The 14651-nt window shown below is 38.7% G+C and overlaps 1 protein-coding gene across 2 annotated transcripts in view; it reads right to left on the bottom strand.

The window, feature by feature from the left end:
- The window catches only part of LOC122791827 (tumor necrosis factor receptor superfamily member 1A-like), a 323895-nt gene that overhangs the window by 158668 nt on the left and 150576 nt on the right, over positions 1 to 14651 (bottom strand). The window lies entirely within an intron of this gene.

Here is a 14651-nt window from a genome sequence, read left to right as displayed (position 1 = left end):
GATTCTATTTTTTGTTTTTAATTTCCTCCAGTAATAGCTTATAACCTTGCTTACACTCTCACTCACAGCACTTTCAAGGGCAGATGCAGTCCATCTATTATTCGTTTTTTGCAACTTGACATAAAACAGGTTGGGGGGGGGGGCAGGATTTTTCATGTATTAGTTGCTGACTGTTGATCAAGGTATGTTTTCAAAGAAGACTTGAGGCATATCTCTCAACTGCTCTCAGAGACAAATCCACAAGTAGGTAGGGACAGTTTTTAAAGTATTATAATATTACCTTGAGACGTTGACAGAATACGGTAATGTAAAATAACGGGAGTTTTCTGAAATAAAAAAGTCTGTCTGACTGTAGCTCTTATTATGGTTATGGACATTAAGTATAATCCACCAAGAGCTTTTCTTCTAAAATTATCAGTTTTATGAGGAACAGAGCTGAGTGCTGTACCAAAATCAAGGACGTTTGTTCCTGAGAATTGGAGACTGTTGAAAGGTATGCCTCAATAAGAGGTATTTATATCAAGAAGAGGAAATCTGAACCCAGGACAAAGTCTTTTGATAGGTGCCATGCCATGACTTTCATCAGCTCTTAACTCATGCCTGTACCATGGGACCTGTTTATTACATACATCAGTCTGCACAAAAGCTAAAAATAATGGTGGGACAAAGGCCCAAACTAGGGACAGATTTATTGCTCCTGTAATCTCAGATAGTTGCTGGAACAACAGGTTTTGCATTATTGTGTATTGTTTGATTAAGAAACTTGCCTTATGAGTCACACAGTGTGCAAGCAGAAGTTGTGGGATTCACACCTTTGACTTTGGTACAGCTGATAGTCATGTTATGACTTTAGCCAACACAATGTGCTGCTGGCTTTTAAGAGTATTTGCACTGCATCCTTTAGTAACAGTGAAGTACTACACTTACAGAAATGTGCTTGGGCAGTTTATATTGTGAATGGCTTGACATCTTCATCCATGCACTGCCAGTGCAGGTGAGGTAGTGTTTTATCATGTTTTTTTTTTTTTTTTTTTTTTAATTTATAGTCTGACCTGTATTCAAACTGTGCAAGAGAATTAGCTGTTAGTGCTTCAGGCTTTTCACATGCAGTGTGAGACATGCATTGCTGAAATGTCTGGCTTTATGGGATAGTCAACACTGAGAGGTATGTAATGGTTATAGTTTGTGTTTAATATTTTGTCTGTTCTTCAATTAGCGTTTGAATGTTGGCATCCCACAATCCCATCAGAGTGGGCGGGGTTACATAATTATGTATGCAAATGTTTATGTTCATTAACATACAGATTTGTACCTAGTTTTCATGGGCCTTTGTCCAGATTTTTGATGTTTCTAGGTTGAGAGGTATGTTAACACCTTACCTTCTTGTCTGCATGGAAAGGGCTGGTATTAATAAAAGTTCTTCCTTTTTGGGGGACTGAATGCAGAATGTCAGGGTTATTGCAGGTTAATGCTGAAAGAAGATGCCTACAAAAATTTAACAAATATTGTTGATCGCAAGTTTGGGTCCAAAAAGGCTTTTGACAGGATATGTTGGCAGTACCTGTATGAAGTACTAAAAGTGATGGAATTTCCTGAGAGGTGGTGACATTTAATAAAGTCTGTGTATTATAATGCCTCAGTACAAATGAAGATGGAGAATAGCCTTTCCAAAAAAAGGGACTAGACAGATTGCATTCTTTCCAGTCTTCTATTCACTATTTTGAATACTGGGAACAAAGTTGAAACAAATACAAGTAAAGGATTATAAGTTTCAGTCATTTGCCCACAAGTTGGCAATATAAAAGATGACTTGTTTCCTCATCTGACAGATCCTGAAAGTGGTCCAGAAGTATCATTTCAGGACCTTTGTCAATATGTTACAACTGACGAATATAAAGATAAACACACAAAACACTAAAAGGAAAAAGTTATTCACCGGTGATATGTAAAGAGTACCCCTTTCTGACTCCAATCAGTTTACTTAGGACTGAAGTTAACAGACACAACTGAACAGTCATTGTCGTTAACACAAAGGAGCATTTTAAATAAACTAAAAATCTTTGTGGAAAAGTACAGTTCTGTATGTTGCACTTACCATAACAGGCATCCGATTAAATCAATGCTGCAGTAACTTTTGCTATACAGGTTATATATTTCAGCCAGGCAGTCTTCCAAAGCCTTTGGTACTCCCTCTCCATACACACACACACACACACACACACACACACACACACACACACACACACACACACACACACACACACACACACACACACACAGAAAACACCCAGGCTACTGTTAGCTCAACCTAACAAGGGAGAAAACAGCTGCCTGAGCACCAAAGCTCTTCATGACTTTCTTGTCTGGAAAAAAGAGCAAAGTTAGAACTCAATGTTTAACAACAGGCTACAAACAAAAATAGGGTGATGGAGGGTGAGTGGGCTACCGCAGAAGTGAATTAATCAAACATCCATGTTTACGGCAAGTGCAGCTTAGACAACAGTACTATGCTCATCGGTAGCCTTTGCTACATGGGTAGATTACTATTGCTTGTACCACCTGAGAGAAGAGAGGATTAAGATCAAGAAGACCCTGGAGAATGACCTAGCAATAAATGCTCTTTACTGGAAGCAGGAATCTAATTTGTAGTGCTTTGTAAAGGTATGTACAGAGGAGCAAGAAGTTGCTTCTAGAATGCCCCTTGAGTCCACACTTTTCAATATGCCACTGATGACAAGGCTGCAATGACTGTGCCTTGACACTGCCTAGATGTGTTTTACTGTGGTGAGAAAAGGCAAGGGACAACCATCTGGAAACGGCCTATTTTGACACCAGTTGCCTTTTTTATTCCCCTTCTCTCATTATCATCTATTTGATGTCGAATGTCCCATCGCTGGCAACCTATAATCATTATTACATTCCAGAGTATTTACTGAAAAATCAACTTAAAAAAGCATAAGATAAATTTAAATATTTTGTGAACTATAAAAGCAATAACAGTAAAAAGTATTATTTATAGTGAATTCAAAGTATTTTCATAAAGACTAAACATATCATACATACAAACCCAGAATTAAAAACAAAATAGTTTCACAAACAAATCAATCTGGTTATCTGGTTCAAAAGGAGATTGTGTTAACTTTCCCAGCATAAAGCTAATATATCCCACATGGGTATCACCTGTTTACAAGGCAATCTTATGTGTAAAACCCTTTTTTCAGAAACTGCTTAACCAAAGTTTGAAAAGTAAGGGGAGATGGGCAGATGTGCTGAAATGGCTGACAAATGAACCTTGACAGAGGACAGTTACTTTCACAAATCTTGGATAACTAGTGTGTTATAGTAACCTTGAGTGGGATCTGGTTGTTCTTGTGGCACCAACTAACAAATCTTTTCCACTTACTAAGTTAAGATTTCCTTAGTAGGACACTTTCCTGCCTCCTACAGTATCTGTTGCACATCCTTAGAAACAAGATGCATAAAAGGTATCACAATTGAATCATCCAAGCATCTAGTTGTAGTTGCTTCAAACTGGCATATATTGAACTCCCAGTCTTATGTGAGGAGATCCAGTCTGTGGTAATTGCCATTGGCCAGTTCCATGAGAAGGGAGAACAACTGTTGCCTGGGCCAAGAGACAGTTACCAGAACAAGCTTTAGAGTCTCGTTCTGGATTTTCAGGATGACCCTGTCTATCAGTGCTAAGGATGGAAATGCATACCTGAATATTCCTGTCTAAGGAGAAGACAACACAGCTGTTTCTCAGGCCTTTTTACAAGAGGTCCTGGAGCAGAGCATAATTGACCTAGCTGTCCATTGTGAGAGGAGGCAACCATATGTACTTGAGGTTTTCCCCCACAAATGAATCAAATCCTGCAAGACCCCTTGTTCGCTTTCCATTTGTGAAGGTCTGTCCTGGTCCTGCTCATTTTCTCTGCTACTATATTTTGCTCTGAGAGAATGTAGGAAGCTTTGTGGGTTAAATTGTGCTGAAATGTAACCTTCCAAGCTACTATAGCTGCCTACACAGAGAGTAAGGCTTGCTGCCTCCATATTTGTTTAAATATCACATCACTGTGGTGGTGTCTGTAATTACCTGCACAGGAACTGGGGACCACAAGGGAATCAAGACATTCTACAGCATGGATCACAGCTAACATCACTTTGATATTTACATGCCTTTGCTTATCTTGTTTGCTCCAAACACCCTGCACTTCTACCTGTTTCTATACTGCTTCCCATGCAAAAGCTGATGCATCTGCTGTTACACACAGAGAGTGAGGGGGCATAAGACTGAGAGAAAGGAAGACAGAGCTGCATTCAAGGCAATTTGCTTTGTCCACCATAGTACTTCTCACTTCACAATGCCCAGAATTGGGATTTGAAAGTCTAATTGGTAGGAATGTTGGATCCAAACAATTTTTAGAGACCGCTGAATGTTTTTCATATGTAATCTGGTTAGAGGGATCATGCTAATCATAGAAGTCATGAACCTGAGAATCCCTAACATTTCTCTTGCTGAAATATGATACAGGAAAATTCTCACAAAGATATTCATTTTCACCTTGGTCAGGAATGCCTTTTGCAGAAAGGAGTCCAGAAGGCATCCTAGAAAGACAATTTGTTGAGAAGGGATCAGATTTGACTTTTGATTGTTGATCAGAAAGTCTGTCTAGAAGGAGGTTTTTTACCCATGTAAAGGACTCCTGACACTTGAGAGAAAAGACTGTAAAGTTAAAGAAGTCATCTATATATGAAAATATGTGTAAACCTTGTAGTCTGCAATGGGCCACCACTAGAGCTATGTACTCTGTAACACCCTTGTAGCAATGACAATCCAAAGGGGATTACAGAGAACTGATAATGTGATCCACATAGCACAATGTCTATAGCAGTAGCTTTGGCGGTTGCAATTTCTAAAATCTGTGGTAATATACATCTCTCAAGTCCAGTGTTGCAAAAAAGCTTGAATGTGGGACAAGAGGTAACATATGGCATGCTGCCAACATTTTGAACTTTGAACCTTGACAAGAAAAACCTAGTACTGGTCCCCATGAAAGCTCTTTTTTTGGTACTAGAAATATTCTGGAATAAAATCCTTTGGTAAAAGAGTTGGTGGCACTAGAACTATGACCCCCTGGTTAAGCATCTGCGTGATGACAGGAAGAAACAATGTTGTCTGACTGTGGGGGGGGGGGGGGGGGTTCCTTGCAAAGGAGGAAGACTCTACCAGTACCATTTGTATCTCTCCTGTACCGCTTTTAGGACCCATTTGTCTGTGACAATCTCTTGTAAAAGGAGGGAAATGAAGAGCCAGGCTGAGGGACAGATTTAAAGTTTAAAGTGGTGGGGGGAGTGGGATGACGTAATAATCACTTACTAGCAGTGGACTGTACCTTTTACTGGAAGGATCCAGCTTTTTTGTTAGAGTATTCCTGCCACTTTTTCTTAAAACTCTGCTTGTCAGAGGATTGTTCTGCTTTTTGAAAAAAAAAAGGACAGGATTTCGAAGCCTTATAAAAAAGGAGAGATGAAAAATTTCTACAACTCCCTAATTAAGTTTTTTTCTTTCATCAAAATGTTTGAGGAGTTGGGCAGCAGAAGCTCAAAAAAGTACCTCTGTCAAAATGAATTTATAAGACTTAATAGTTTTTATCTTCAGAAAATCTTTTGAGTGTGAACCCAAGCAGAATGCCTCATAACAGTAGCGGTAGTAGTTGCACCGGAACAGTACAATCTTAAATAAATTTCAAAGCATGATGGTAAAGAGGCAGAAAAGTCCCCAAGATTGTCAAAACTAAATAAATTTCAATACATTATGACAGTCTAGAATTTCAAGGGTTAATGTTGGAGTAGAATAAATCTCTTACCAAATCTGTCAAAAGCTTTCCCATATTTAACAGAAGGAAGGATTAGTATTCACCAGATGTTTGTTAGCTGCTGGGAAAGAAAAAGAAAATTCTACAGGATCAGATCCGGGATGACAAAGTACATACTTGTAACACAGAGGGACTTGGCAAAGTCTTGCCAGCTTTTTTTTAGGGACTGGATATTATGTGTTTGGCTTAGTACAAGTTATTCCAAAAATATCCTCAAAGATTAGCATTAGAAGAGGAACTGGTCTACAGACTGGTACATCCACATGGACCAGGTCATAAATTTTTTTTAATGAGACAGGAATATCAACTTACTCCCAATTAAACATTTATTCTGAATAAATAATAATAATAATGAATTTATTCTAGTAACTGTGTCAGAGAAAGAAAATTTCTCTACATGAGATTCTAAAGAAATACTTCCCTCAGAATCAGAGTCAGGGATGTGGACAAAATTAGAAGACGTCTGGGTCTTCTTCTCTATCCTCGTCATCTGACAGAGAAATCTCTGTATTTGACAGAGCTGAATTATTTTGTACCACCACCAATAAGGTTATTTTGTAAAGGTTTTAATGCCAATAACTCTTGAACCAGAGAAATAAATTGTTAATGGAAATAGGAAGAGAGTGAGAAGAGATATTAGTTTTTTGTTACTTCTTTCTAGGAACACCTCTAGAAGGGTTTAACTCAAGGATGGCACGTCATCCTGTGCAACAGACCTCTTGTCTACAGAGGGATGCACTCCCCATTGACACTCCTGAGACCAAAGTGGCTCTCCCATGTCCAGCAAGGTCTGAACAGCCACACAGGACATGGCTAACCCCTAACCATAGTGGCCGAAGGAACTACACCAGCAGGATGCAGGGAACAACTGAGTGGTCCAAGGAACAACCAATGGCCACAGCAGAGTCACCCATTAGTGGCTGGGGCAATGATTGAGCTTGTGGTACTGGCAAAAGCTCCTGCTTAGACTTCTTTTTCTTTGTTCTTGTGTGAGAAGGAAATGAGGTACCACTGACTTGCTCTATCTTAAAGTCAAGAATGAAGCCTGAGCCATGGTAAGCAGTGCTGGAAGGAGTTGGTTATTTAGGTAAGTTGTCACAAAATGTACAAAAGCACCAAAACACATTTACATTCCCCTTAAAATACACAAATATCCAAACCCCCCCCCACAAAGTTGCACAAGCAGTACACCATTCTTCAGAAATAGTGATTAAATTCTTAAACTACTGCTAGACAGCCAGCCAACCACTAAATGCCATTTCCAAAAAATAAAAAAATACTAAAAATAGCACTAAATGAAAGCATTCTTAAAGGAACCAGCAATAGTTTACATAAAACATAAAGTGTGTAGAAGGAACTCCAGAAGGGAACTCATCTTCCCAGTAATGGAAGATAGCAGAAAGAAGATGACCACTGACCCTCTGAAGCCCCGGAGGAGCATTCTTAAAGATGTCAAGGAAGTACAAAAGAGTTTTGGTGCCCAGGCTGTTGGTTTTTGCCTGTTAGCTCCTAAAAAAAAAAGCAGATGGGGCTTTGAAGGGCTGGCCAGCTAATATACCCTTGGCAGGATATAACCCATATTGCAAAGACTACTGCAGCAGTGATTTATGATGAACATCTTGAAGAATATTTGTCTGGATATGACACAGAATTCAAATTGTCCAAGGGTTGGCACTGCTACTAATATTACATACACCCCACCTCAAGGACCCCCCCTTCTCTCAGATGAGTTACATAAACTGAGATAAAGCAATGCAAAAGTTATATGGGTATAACAAAACATTTGTGTTGTATGGAACATTACAACTTTGCCAACAGAAGCAGGAGGGTTAAGAGTCTCTGGCTTAAAATGTTACATGGGATAATGAACACAGACTACCATTCTAGACAGAAAACCATCCCAATACAATGATTGGGAGGGATAAAAGGGACATGAAATTTATTAAGGGACAGAAAGTTAGAGAAGATAAACAGCAGATGGACGTTAGTGGTGGAGCAGTTGTTAAAAAACACTGAAAGAGAAAAACTCACTACCCTAGTTGAATCAATTGGAGCCCAGCAGAAATGTTGCAAGAATGGGTGGTGCAAGCATCAGAATTTTCTAGAAGTCTGACAGTTTGTAAAGGGATTACTGCACAGAGTTCAATTAAAGGAAAGAAGAAAAATAATTACATAGGAACAATACATTGACATTTAGACTATGGTATAAACAGAAAACTGCACAATAAGTTAACAGATAAGCTGAAGGCTTTGAAACTGTACACAATCCAAATGGAGAAACACCAAAAATAGGTCATTTGGTGAACAGAAAAGAGGTAAGAACATTCAGGTAAAAAGGGAGTCATAAGTAAACTATATAAAATATTAAAAGACAAGAGGATACAAACAGACAATTTTAGAATTATTTGAGAAGTACAGATAAGCACTATAATTATACATGGACTGGGAAAAAGAGTTATTTTAGCACAAAACCTGCTACAGAAATAAATAAATTAAAATGTTTTGGTCGGGCACGCCTCTAGAAATATTTTTACACTCCCACAATATTTTCTAGAATGTACTTGAGTGTGACATCCATTTATTGGAGATATGATACTGATTTAATAAGGGACTTTATACATATATTTTGGCAATACCCAAAATCAGAACCATTTAAGGGGAAGTGCAGAACTTTCCAAACATTCTTTGGCCTGGAAGAGGGTAATGGCAGTGTCTCTCAGGATATGTTTAAATAAATCAGAGGGAGTAGTGAAAGGGAAAAGGACTTTTTCAGATTTGCTTTTGCTAGCTGTGAAGCAATTATCAGAAAATGCAAAAGAAAGAACCACAGACATATGATGCCAAGCAAATCATGAAGTGATAAAAGAAACGGAGCTTATGACATCTAAGGTAAACAAACAAAAACAGTGAAATGGATGCTTTAAACACAGCAGATAGAAGGGACATCTACCTATATGGCTATTATGTACTATGCCTTGAGCATTTTTATTTTTATTTACTTTTAAAGCTTTTATATAGTACAAAACTCCTCTGGTAAACATGTGTAAGCCATTAGAATGTTCAACACATTCCAAATGTGCTTTTTGTTTAGATATATGTTATTACATTTTATTACTTGAATAAAAGCTAAGAAAAAAGAAGGAGTTTTTGTTTGGAAACTGGTTGCATTAATAAAAAATTGTCAAATGTTTAAACAATGTTAAGCTCCTGAAGGATGTGCTTCTGCATGTGGATATATCCGTTTTCCAAGGATAGTAGAGTGTTACCACTTTGACACTGCATGCTTCACTGAGATACTGGGTGCCACAAACTGCAAATATGACAAAAGAGACTCTACATGGTGTAAAACCATAGAGGTACGTCATCAGGAAAGGCTAGCATTCACTGAACTGCCAAGTGAGTTTGTTGTGTATGGGGGATCTTTAGTAACGTGTATACACAGCACCCAGGCAGTTATCATTATTTAAACATACATAATATATTGCTGCTTCCAGCAAGTGACCTTTCGCAGGACCATATAGTTTGCAATTGCAGGCAACATAGTCAGAATACATCTGTACATCTATTTATGCACTGTCTCCATTAAAATCTATGTCATATGTTACAGGTGATCATGTATACCCCTGGAGCCTTGACCTGTGGACAACCATCTACAATCCACAAGAGTGCAGCACAGCATGGAGTGGATATATGATGTGATAAGGGCATGACTTTGCTACTCCAAATATGACTAGGGTGCACTGCAGTACTCCCCGACCACAGTCTTCCAGTTGCTTGGAGGATGTGACATGCTACACAATACTAAGTAAACAAGTGGACTGCCTGCATGGTATGGCTATGTTAGAACAAGATGAACACACTACAGACACAAACTCCAGTGAAAACATCTGCAGAGGAAGCAAGGTGAGTCATGAACCAGATGACATCTCTACACAACAATGGGCGCAACACGCACAGGTGCAGGTGAAGTGTTGGTGCCCAGTGTAGACCTGAAAATAATAACAAGCACAGTTACAGTGCAATGTCACAAAGAACAAACATGATGCAAGCAATGCTAATAACAGACTATGCTGGCAATAGATGATCACGTCACACTGTGAATTAGACACCACATATATTAAAGAAGGGGATGGAGTGCTTCACAGCTAAGGGATACAATGACACATGGCTATGAACATAAACGGGTTGGGTACTGTATCACATAATCACACCCTTTTTATTTATTTACTTTATTTTATTTTACATTTGTTTACTGGGAAGGTCCAGCTGGCCAATTGTCCATTTTCAGTGGAGGCCTGGGGAGAAATGCTCCATGTCATGCAATGATAATTACAAAATCACCACAACAGGTTAATATAATTTGGTATATAGACTGACATACTTAAATAGCAATTCAAAGAAATTATTAATTAAAAATCAACAAGTGAAAAAGTAAATGAATATGAGTTATGTCAATAGGAGTTTTATATTGCTCTAGTAACTTGTAGTAAGTATTTATTATCAGAGCGGAGAGGTCTAGGAGCAGAATATGGCTGAATTAGATGGCTGAGAGGTGGAGTTTTGGTTGGGTGGTGTAGAATTTGGTGAGCTAGGCTTAAGCTAGTTAAAGTGTAGGAGATGAGGGAGTTCAAGCCAATCGAGCTGTTTTAGGGACTGGCAGTGATGTGATCTGTATGGTGATTTTGTGGCGAATTTGGATATTTTATTATAGCAGGCTTCTAATTTGTTAAGGTCTGACTTACGCAGGTTGATGAGGATAGGGGATACGTATAGGAGTGTAGATAGCAGGTGGGTTCTGGCTATGGTGAATCTTGTAGGTGTTAGAAACTGGTCATTCCTGTACAGGAGGCCTAGTTTCTCGTGGACCTTTTTGATGGTTTGGCCTATATGGAGGTCGAATTTTAGACTGTTGTCAATTACTATCCCCAGTAGTTTGGTGTGAGTAGTTGGAGTAATAATGGTGTTATTTTTAGAGTAAATGTTGAAGGTTGGGGGGAGAGGTTGCGGTTCTAGTGGGATAAAAGATTCAGCGGTTAGTTTTATTGGGATTAAGTAGTAGGAGCAAGTTGGTTAGCCATTTTTCTACTGAGAGGAAAGTGTCTTGGGTAAGGGTTTGGAGGGTTGTAAGGGATGGGGCTGCACAGATCAGGGTTGAATCATCAGCATATTGAATTAGGCTGGCTTTGTGGGGTAGCAGTATGTAGGTGGTTGGTAAAGAGTGAGAATGGGAGGGGTCCAAGGATGGAGCCTTGTGGGACCCTGACTGTGACTGGGAGGGTGTGAGAGAGGGTTTGTTGCCATCATATAGAGCTTGTTGCCTATCTGCTAGGTAGCTTTGATGGCAGGGAAGGTCTGCTACTGCAGGATGAGGTCTAAAGATGATAGGTTTTGACAATGGAGGCTGGGTGTCACTGTTACTGAGAAATGAAGGGTAGTTAAGCAACTTCCACACTGCTTTACCCGAGTGCTGAGTGTGCACCCTATGATGGCTCCATTACACGGCCATCTCAGTAATACTCTACTCTGACCATGGGCAACAATGCCATTACAGACAGAGAAAATGGCATATGAAATGCACTATACTCAAGTGCTAGTGGAAAGAGAACGTACTACCACCACCACAAACCTCACAAGACCAATCATTATGTTGTATACAGATTCTGTGTCCTTAAGGAGGTGTTTATTATCGTTAGCAGTATCCACCTGAATGCCATGCACCACACCAGTCAGTACCACACTGAACTGTGCAGCAGCAGACTGTGTCTGGATGACATTCCTTCACATTTACTGACTGATCCAGGGTGCCACCTCATGTTAGGGGCTGGGGCAGATGACTGTCAGCATGTCTGTATGGTTGCATTATGGAGATTATAATAGCTGTGGCAGATGCAGGGAGCAGTACTGGAGTGCACAGCCATTGACGGTCCCTCCTCCTCTGGGGAAAATGAGTACTCAGACTGTACATTCATGAGTTCAGCTGTGGCTATGGCTATATACAATCACTCTATGTGGAAACAGCAAGCCCCAACTCCGTGATGGTTTTACTCTAACTTCCTTGGAAGATGAAGCTGCTGTGTACAGGCTAAAACCGAACAAGGAATTTTGGCTTCATTTTTCATTCAGGATTCAGGGAAGTAGCTAAGTGCTCTACTTTGTGACCAGATTAAACTGGACTGGACTACTCTGATTCAAATAATAAACTTTTGCCTGAGTAAAACTTAACTTCTATTAAAAATAATTCTCTGGCCCCTCAACTGCCTTTAAAGAGACAAACAAAACTTATTCACATCATTTAAATTCTCATCATTATCCAAATTATTTAAGGTGACAACAACATTCCGTCACTCATAAAAACACTTGCCAATTAACATCCACGTTTAATCCCTAAGGACAAGTTTGATATTTCAGTATCATATACCTTTCCTTATACAACAACTTTTGTTTCAATTCTTCCCTCAAATCTGGTGCATGCTGCAATAAATTCATCATAGTACTTATTTATTAATTTTATTTAACATTTATTTACCAGGAAAGTCCAACTTGGAACAAAGCCAATTTTCAGTGGAGGACCAGGGAGAAATGCTCCAGATGCATGTCTTTGTAAGGTGGTAGGAAACCGGAGCACCCGGAGAAAAAACACACAAATGCAGGGAGGACATGCAGACTCTGCACAGAAGGCACCCCCAGCCGAGAATCGACCTGGAGAACCTCTTGCTGTGATGTGAAAATGCTACCACTTCACCACTGCACCGTCTATATGTGTACACCCCCCCCATGTTCGTCTGTCTATTTGCTTGTACCCAAACACACAGACATAAACACAGGTAGGTCACGTTTTGTACAGTTCCCCAAACTGGTGCCCCCTTCAATTAAATTTACGAGCTGAAAAAAAGAAAAGAAAAGAAAGTAAAAGAGGTCTTCTCAAAACTAATGACAAAAAATCTTTAAGTTGTTTGCTGCAAACATAACAAGCAAAAACGAAATGGAAAAGGTGCCAAAATACAAATACCAGCAAGCAAAGTCCAAAATAGCACACAGGAAGGAGAAACAGCAGTCCACGACCAAATAATGAAAAACACTTCTTTAATATATAAAACACAAATGCTTAACTTAAATCACCGCATTTTTGTCCTCAATACAAAGACTTAATCAAATGCAATGTATCCCATACTAGCTTTCTTTTATAATCCCATCAATTAATTAAAACCAATTCAAATATCAATTTGTCCTTAAACTACTAAAAAAATTAAAAAATACATACTTTAATAACATTTCTGATTAAATACTTAGAAGTTTGAAAGTTTTTATAAACCATGTAAGTCAGTCATATTATGTGTAAAGCAGGTCTTTATAATAGCCATTAAAACATATATTTGTATTATTAGTTCTTGCGCAAACCAAGATGCAGAGGACAGGAAGAAATGGATACAGGTGATCTGCTGTGGCGACCCCTAACGGGAAGAGCCGAAAGAAGATAATGAGTTCTTGTGCAAACCACAAATATACATTTTATAAAAAAACTAATATAAGGGCTCCCTCTAGTAGTCAACCACCACCATTACAATAACGTCTCCTAAGGAAAAAATCATTGTTTCAGTATTACATGGTTTGAAAAAACAATATATTCACTTCACATCACAATTTTGCAGCTCTTAATTTTAAAAGGGAGGCTATAGAGATGTTCTACTGAGATCAGGGGGAACATTAGCTTGCAGTGTTATCTGCCACCATAGTTCCCTATACTCTATTTTCTCCTCCAAAACATGTATATTTATGGTTTGCACAAAAACTAATACAACTATGTTTTAATGGCTGTTATAAAGACCTGGTTTGCACATAATATGACTTACTTACACGGTTTATAAAAACTTTTAAACTTATTATAAGTATTTAATTAGAAATTTTTGTTAAAGTATGTATTTATTTTTTATTTTTTTAGTAGTTCATGGACAAATTGATGTTTGAAATGGTTTTAATTAGTTAATTGATGGGATTATAAAAGAAAGGTAGTATGGGATACATTGCATCTGATGAAGTCTTTGTACTGAGGATGAAAATGCAGTGATTTAAGTTAAGCGTTTGTGTGCTTTATATATTAAAGAAACATAACAAGCAGCTTGCCACAGTTCCTTAAAATGAGTGCTTACGTACTTCTACCATGACTGCAAATGCAGAACCAGAATTCATTAAATAATGCCAGTACTGCATTCCTGTAACATTGATATTTGCCAATTGTCCCCTTCACAGTTTGTGTCCCTTCAACGCCCCCACTATATTTCTAATTGTAAGCATTGTCTTCCAGCAAAAACACTAAATGTTGATACACCAATGACTGATAACTGTTGACAGCAGCCAACAGTTCCACAAAAGATTTAAAAAACAATAAAACACAATGCTTTTTACAAGGGGGTAAGCGCCTTACCTCCCATTAATTCTATATATCAACTGTGAGACTGCATTATAGTAGGGAAAGGGCATATTCTGCGAGTCCCCTGTATCTGATTTTCGATCATTGAACTGGCTTTTTCACTTGTCAGTGAAAGCAATCACCGAAGAAGAGTGCTTCTGAGTTTATAAATATCTGTATTTACATACACGTGCGCAGACACACACATGCACACACCCCTTGTGGCCCAGATCATGGCTGACAAGAATCAATGGAGCAGTCATCTTACCTGTTAACAAATGATAAATAAATTATCGGGCCTGTTAGTGACTCTCTTTCAGAGGTGCACTGCGTTTTTCAGAAGATTCCATAGAAAGCCAATGACT

The sequence above is a fragment of the Protopterus annectens genome, chromosome 17.part0 (assembly GCF_019279795.1).
Source record: "Protopterus annectens isolate FY-2018-M chromosome 17.part0, PAN1.0, whole genome shotgun sequence".
Classification (NCBI taxonomy): domain Eukaryota; kingdom Metazoa; phylum Chordata; order Ceratodontiformes; family Protopteridae; genus Protopterus; species Protopterus annectens.
This window is presented reverse-complemented; position numbering and strand designations above follow the sequence as displayed.